We start from the raw sequence: 8,701 nt of genomic DNA on the forward strand, positions 1-8,701 counted from the left end.
CTCATTTCATACTAAGTGTATAAGAAAGATATTCATGACACACGAAAATACTCGCTCATGCTACGAACCTGTACAATGATTGGTGGGGCTTTCCAACTGTTTCGATGTCACAAGAACTTTATTGTCTGAATGGGTGTTCATGTATCTTAATAATCAAATAGTTCAACACAGAACTAGTACGAACAGAAACATCAGAGTTGTTTACACAAAAGTTTGTATGTGTACACTATGCGAACACCATGTGTAAGTCCAGCACAATTGCGGTATCCATCCGAGTTTAGTTAACACAAATTTATTACAACGGAGCCACGTAAACTTTCGTGAAAGAAAAGCATACTCACTTCCAGAGGGTTATGTCAACGCCATAGCAGTACTCCAACAACAGAGTACATATGTTTTCTAGTCACGGTCCCTACATCTTCCACAGAGATCAATCTACTTTGCTACCGAAAAGTGCCGAGTCACCGCATGATTGTCCTCACAACAAAACAACCAGTAGACGGAGCTGTATTAAAATTTTCCTAACCCTTTGCACACCAGTGCCAAATTGTTTAGTGTATCGAGTGGTTGTTCAGCGTCAAGTCTCCATGTTGAAGCATACATTAAAACAGTGCAATCACAATCCAATTAAAACCACGAATCTATTTTCATTTCCTCACAAACTGCCACATAAAGAAAAATAAATTTTATTTTCCCAAAACATACTTGTAACCAATCGCTTTCATTAAACACACAACACCATAATAGTATTTACTTTCTACAACATAGACATTCCGATGTAGTCAAGAAATATTTTTATTAATCAAAATCATCGACTTCTGTTTACGGCGTTAGTGTGTGCATGTCATACATGTGGGGGTCCGTATTAAAATGCAAACGACACGGATGAATGTAAGGAGATAGAAGTCTGTCACATAGATTTACATGTGGTCTTCGCTACGGTTTCAAAAAACGAATCATCTCTTTTGCATTGATCGAGACCGAGCAAGTTAGTTAATGGCCATGATTGTGTTTGTCATATGCGAATAATAGGGTTACTGTCAAATCTACATACAACAACCTTCTGGCACTCATAATAGCAATTTAATTCTCTCCCTTCGTAATTGTATACTCACGACAAGTATATTGTACAACTCGACAGCTACGTTTAACAAGGCCAACGACACTGAGCCCACGACGTTTACCTATGTAAAATTACCACTTTCACTTGACAGTCCATCGTTTACCTGACTAAACATATCATTTTCCTTTGGAGATCTGACGTTTACCCAGAGTAAGAAACCATTTTCACTTGGAAATATATTTTTTCCCCGGGTAACAAACCTTTTTCACTTGGAAATATATTTTTTCCCTGAGCAACAAATAATTTTCACTTGGAAATATATTTTTTCCCCGGGTAACAAACCTTTTTCGCTTGGAAATATATATTTTCCCTGGGTTACAACCCTTTTTCACTTGGAAATATATTTTTTCTCTGAGCAACAAACCATTTTCACTCGGTAGTCCGTCGTTTACCTGAGTAAAAATATCATTTTCATTCGGAAAAATACTTTTACCTAGAGTAACTAATCATTTTCTTTTAGAAATATATTTTCTCCCTGGCTAACAAACCCTTTTCGGTTGGAAAACTATCATTTACCTGAGTACCAATACAGTTTTCACTTGGAAATCTATCTTTTACCTGGGTAACAATACCATTTTCGTTTTAAAAACGGACAACAACACCGGACAATTTGATATTTTTGTATATTGTTACAACAGGCAGCGACAAAATATACACCAACAACGACTCCAATACATTTGTGTAATCGCATATTCACTTGTTCTGGTGCATCCCATCGAAATCCTCAGTTACCCGCATGCAATGTGCTGTTGTACATCGATGTGTATGTTTTGGAAATTGGACAATAGGTTTCGACATGTCTGCGATGTCCGGGTTCGTGCTTTGGATTTTCCAGAGTCAAAATGTCTGAATAAAACACCTCCTCGACTTCGGTAAATGTTTGGCACGCAGATAACGGCGGTCGGAAATCGAGGAATTTATGTTTCCATCAGGCTAACAACTCCAGGTTACTTGTGATTTATCTCACACGTGTTTACTATGTTGTGTCGCTCTTTATTGATCAATACATACCACACCATTCAGTTTGAAATCGGAAACCCCGAGAAAGAATTAACCGGATCCGGATATCAACTCTGAATCGATAAACCATATTCAAGTAAACATGCCACAACCTGTGTCTCCGTGAAAATAACAAGACATCGCTCAAATCAAGTATACTTCGCGATTATTTGCCCACACAAGTAATCACGTAAACGAGGTGTATGACATTACATACATCATGGATAACATCGTGTCTAGCATTACAAACATCATGGGTGACAAATTCGTCTTTTCAAGTCTCGTCATGCACCGACTCTGTACATTCAGTGTGGGTATAGATGACTTGGGGATAGACAAACAGACATCTTTGACCGTAACATGGCCTTAGCATGAACCGAGATGTATTCAGCTTGGGGAAAATTAGTCGCACACTATTTCACTGAGATTACACCTCTTTCACGGTTCACACCTTGATTTATCACCTTCTCAAGGTAGTTCGGGTTCTCAGATAGACTTGGTTCATGAGTCGGACTTCGGGGTATAGTAAATCAGGATGTGTAGTTTAATTACTCACTCACTCACTCAATATCCTGTATATTGGTGGTGGTCCTATCCTGCAAACTGTTTGCTGAGAACGTAGCTCATCCGTTGGTTCAATGTATATACGGAGTGCGAAAACTGTCGCTGTTTTGACTATGTGTCTCAATCAATACTAAATATGAGAATTCGTTACACGGGTGCAACGTCGCAGTCAGACATCCTTAACAGTGATTCTGTGTATGGAAATCTTAAATTCGATTGCGGTTTTTGTAATCCGGGTTACTGTGTTTCTGTGGTGTGAAGACTAAATTCGTGTTGATCCCCTCGCAAGAGCGTGATGTCTATTTTACACCTTGAGCAATTATAAAACACATCTTCGAAACTTTTGGTCTAGTTCATCCGGTTGCATTTCGAAACGGACCATCACCACAAGGCAATTGAAAAAACGTTATCGTTACCTGACCATATACAAGAGCATGGGTGGACTACGCATAACTGTCCATAGGTTCCTCTGGCCCCACACCGTGGTTTTACGACACAGACAAGATGCGGCAGTTGAAATATTGAAAATGAAAAACGACACCTTGGTTACATTTGATTTGGATTTTACACCTGATGAACCATACACTCGATTGATACATTGGGACGACAACTCTATCGTCGAAGTCGAGGGAAAAGAAATGCACAGATTTGTTGGTGTCGTGGCTATTCAACGAAAATCGGGATACATGATAGTACATGGTTCACATATATGACTATGAATATGCATAATGCTCTGTTCACTGTATCGATATCACCAATGGTATTTGAACGAATAACCATGTTACGGTCAAAGATGTCTGTTTGTCTATCCCCAAGTCATCTATACCCACACTGAATGTACAGAGTCGGTGCATGACGAGACTTGAGAAGACGAATTTGTCACCCATGATGTTTGTAATGCTAGACACGATGTTATCCATGATGTATGTAATGTCATACACCTCGTTTACGTGATTACTTGTGTGGGCAAATAATCGCGAAGTATACTTGATTTGTGCGATGTCTTGTTATTTTCACGGAGACACAGGTTGTGGCATGTTTACTTGAATATGGTTTATCGATTCAGAGTTGATATCCGGATCCGGTTAATTCTTTCTCGGGGTTTCCGATTTCAAACTGAATGGTGTGGTATGTATTGATCAATAAAGAGCGACACAACATAGTAAACACGTGTGAGATAAATCACAAGTAACCTGGAGTTGTTAGCCTGATGGAAACATAAATTCCTCGATTTCCGACCGCCGTTATCTGCGTGCCAAACATTTACCGAAGTCGAGGAGGTGTTTTATTCAGACATTTTGACTCTGGAAAATCCAAAGCACGAACCCGGACATCGCAGACATGTCGAAACCTATTGTCCAATTTCCAAAACATACACATCGATGTACAACAGCACATTGCATGCGGGTAACTGAGGATTTCGATGGGATGCACCAGAACAAGTGAATATGCGATTACACAAATGTATTGGAGTCGTTGTTGGTGTATATTTTGTCGCTGCCTGTTGTAACAATATACAAAAATATCAAATTGTCCGGTGTTGTTGTCCGTTTTTAAAACGAAAATGGTATTGTTACCCAGGTAAAAGATAGATTTCCAAGTGAAAACTGTATTGGTACTCAGGTAAATGATAGTTTTCCAACCGAAAAGGGTTTGTTAGCCAGGGAGAAAATATATTTCTAAAAGAAAATGATTAGTTACTCTAGGTAAAAGTATTTTTCCAAGTGAAAATGATATTTTTACTCAGGTAAACGACGGACTACCGAGTGAAAATGGTTTGTTGCTCAGAGAAAAAATATATTTCCAAGTGAAAAAGGGTTGTAACCCAGGGAAAATATATATTTCCAAGCGAAAAAGGTTTGTTACCCGGGGAAAAAATATATTTCCAAGTGAAAATTATTTGTTGCTCAGGGAAAAAATATATTTCCAAGTGAAAAAGGTTTGTTACCCGGGGAAAAAATATATTTCCAAGTGAAAATGGTTTCTTACTCTGGGTAAACGTCAGATCTCCAAAGGAAAATGATATGTTTAGTCAGGTAAACGATGGACTGTCAAGTGAAAGTGGTAATTTTACATAGGTAAACGTCGTGGGCTCAGTGTCGTTGGCCTTGTTAAACGTAGCTGTCGAGTTGTACAATATACTTGTCGTGAGTATACAATTACGAAGGGAGAGAATTAAATTGCTATTATGAGTGCCAGAAGGTTGTTGTATGTAGATTTGACAGTAACCCTATTATTCGCATATGACAAACACAATCATGGCCATTAACTAACTTGCTCGGTCTCGATCAATGCAAAAGAGATGATTCGTTTTTTGAAACCGTAGCGAAGACCACATGTAAATCTATGTGATAGACTTCTATCTCCTTACATTCATCCGTGTCGTTTGCATTTTAATACGGACCCCCACATGTATGACATGCACACACTAACGCCGTAAACAGAAGTCGATGATTTTGATTAATAAAAATATTTCTTGACTACATCGGAATGTCTATGTTGTAGAAAGTAAATACTATTATGGTGTTGTGTGTTTAATGAAAGCGATTGGTTACAAGTATGTTTTGGGAAAATAAAATTTATTTTTCTGTATGTGGCAGTTTGTGAGGAAATGAAAATAGATTCGTGGTTTTAATTGGATTGTGATTGCACTGTTTTAATGTATGCTTCAACATGGAGACTTGACGCTGAACAACCACTCGATACACTAAACAATTTGGCACTGGTGTGCAAAGGGTTAGGAAAATTTTAATACAGCTCCGTCTACTGGTTGTTTTGTTGTGAGGACAATCATGCGGTGACTCGGCACTTTTCGGTAGCAAAGTAGATTGATCTCTGTGGAAGATGTAGGGACCGTGACTAGAAAACATATGTACTCTGTTGTTGGAGTACTGCTATGGCGTTGACATAACCCTCTGGAAGTGAGTATGCTTTTCTTTCACGAAAGTTTACGTGGCTCCGTTGTAATAAATTTGTGTTAACTAAACTCGGATGGATACCGCAATTGTGCTGGACTTACACATGGTGTTCGCATAGTGTACACATACAAACTTTTGTGTAAACAACTCTGATGTTTCTGTTCGTACTAGTTCTGTGTTGAACTATTTGATTATTAAGATACATGAACACCCATTCAGACAATAAAGTTCTTGTGACATCGAAACAGTTGGAAAGCCCCACCAATCATTGTACAGGTTCGTAGCATGAGCGAGTATTTTCGTGTGTCATGAATATCTTTCTTATACACTTAGTATGAAATGAGATAATAATTAGTGTCCTACAAAAGTAAAACATGTTGTGTTTGATTGCATACTTTTTATCGTTGTTCGTTGTGGTTTTGAAAGATGGATGAGTTAACATTTAAATATAGTAAGCGGAACAACTCAAGTAATAAATTTTACTCGTTTGAAAATTGGTTCGTTTGAAAATGTCGATCAACGGAGTAACAGTATCAATATGATTGGTATAATATTTTTTGCGATATGTACCAACCTTCTAAGTAAAACTTGTCAAAAATTTATCATGCCATAGAAAAGTCGGTTGTTACGAATTCGACACAAATGTACTTCGATTATTACGATGATGGAAATTTCGATCAACGGAGTATTTCGAGGTGGATGTGTATCGTTTGGTATGTTCACCAATCACTAAATGTCGGTTAGTTAAACGATACATTTACAAGTTTACCGAAATCTTGATTTACAAACGACAGCTTGATGATGTAAAGCTCAACCACTCAAATGTGTTCATTGCAAAGTATTTGACCCAAACAAAATATCGAATGGAGACCAACACATTGGTTTCATTTCCGAGTGGGTGAACATTTTTTCTGTTGGACCTGTATGATTTACATTTAGAAAAACGATCTACACCGATTAGGTGACACTGTTTAATATCCAGCGAGTGAGTGAAATTTCTTAGGGTTTTGATTTATCGAGTTAATTATCAGCGATGACCAGGTATGATTTGTATTTATAAAAGCGACCCACACCGATTAGGCGACACTGTTTAATATCTAATGAGTGAGTGAAATTTCTTAGGGGTTTGATTTATCGAGTTAACTACCAGCGATTCAATCACACCCAAGTAACGTATTTTAGTGACCGAGTATTGTGACGAATGACAATGGGAAAATTTCCAATTTCTCTGATCGTGTGCGTTACACAATTAGTTCTATAGTACGCATTCAGTGAACATCATACAAATTGACAACAACTTTCCTTAGTTTGGTTACATGATGACAATTATTCTGGAGGTTCAAATCGATATCGCTACTATGAACAGCAATACAAACACATTTTTGTAGATTTCAGTGTAGCACATACTTCGATATTGTTGTTATGGGTTTTGTATTAACCAAGACCAGTTGAATAGAATCGATCCAGTAAAGATACCTCTATTTACTTTTTTGATGATCAAAGTCTTAGAGTGTGACCTCGTAATGTTTTTACATTTCACGCATTTTCGACAGAGAGTGTGAACAGAGTTTAACACAGATTAAATGACACCGCCTCGGAGCCCAAAGTGATATTTTCGTACTGCGTAATGTGCGTATGTTTCATTTCGATGTCGCAGATTCCGACAATAAAGTATTGCATCGGTTGTTAATCAGCAAACGAAATTGTTGTTTCATCTTTAGTTTGGTTACTGGAAACAATTACATTTGTAAAATATTTTCTGATATCCGCGATACGCAGAGTGATATGTACCAAGGTGGAATAATTTTTTCAATCATGGACATTTCAGACACGCATAGTTTTACAACTCGATATGTTAATAACAACGGTACTGAAAAGATTGTTGTTGTCATAATAACCTTTACCACAACGCTGGGTCTAATTAACACGAATAATTTAATAATCAAGTCATGACCAACTATTACATATGGTACATCAATGTATCAATCCTTATGTTTACAGAATGGTAACTTTCGATATAACACCAGCGTTCGATTGTAAGAAATGAAGTCACAACTATACGTTGATCAGACTTTCAAATCTCGTATAGGCCTACTCAAACATATTATGTTAATCTCAAGTCACCTGCAGCGGGTAGTAATTACTTTTGTCTTACAAAATAGTAACGACTTTTACAGTTGAATGAAAAATACGAGTTGGCGGACTATCGATACAACCGAACTTGCTATGGATTTTGGATTGTAGTGATTACTCGCGTAGTCTTGTCTACTTTTCGTAAGGCTACTGTTGAGTTGGTTGGGTAAGTTACAAACGGATTGACTTGACAAGGTTTTTGTATTTTACTCTTTTGTGTATGGCAAGATGTTAAAATGTTGAGATGTCATAGTGATAGTATTTCTGAAACTATCTTTGCCAAACGGAAAGTCCGATCGCGAATATAGTTGTAATATTTCATTACTTGTTTCAAATCAATATGCGTATAATTTCGAAATGTGACTGGGTGAAAGTTGGTAGTTATGTTTGTCAATCTATTTCAATTCAGATTATGTCAAAGTCGAGATATTTCATTTTGGATTATCTGAATTTACCTTTAGTACATCCCGCGAATGGATTCCGACGCCGCACTATAACATTTTTGATAATAAGGACTCAAGGATTTTCAATCAACAATAGGCCTACCTGATTTTTTGGTAATGCTAGAGTTGCCAAATGATAAGTTGCGTGTTTTTGTTAAGCGTTTGATTTCTCAGTAATAAATACAATTATTGTACGTGCATACTTGTGATTCTTGATTCTTGTTTAGTTAGTTGGTATTGATTCTATAGGCAGCGGCGCGGAATGTGCGAATAATCCGACGTGTTTGAAAGTTGGTGTCAGTAATATTCAGGATACGTTCGATTCAACAGATCGCGTTAAATGGATTTCTCAAAGGATTAGAGTTGTACCGGATCAACACATTCAAATACGAATCAACTTGATTTATGTAGTGAGTTTCATTTCAAGTTGACAAATTGACACATTGATTGAATATTCTCATGGATCTTATCACGCAACTAAAGTGAACGTGAAACATATAGCGATCGCGGAAAGTATCAAA

The sequence above is a fragment of the Botryllus schlosseri genome, chromosome 5 (assembly GCF_051294905.1).
Source record: "Botryllus schlosseri isolate E-star chromosome 5, Bs_hap1, whole genome shotgun sequence".
NCBI classification, from domain to species: Eukaryota; Metazoa; Chordata; class Ascidiacea; order Stolidobranchia; family Styelidae; genus Botryllus; species Botryllus schlosseri.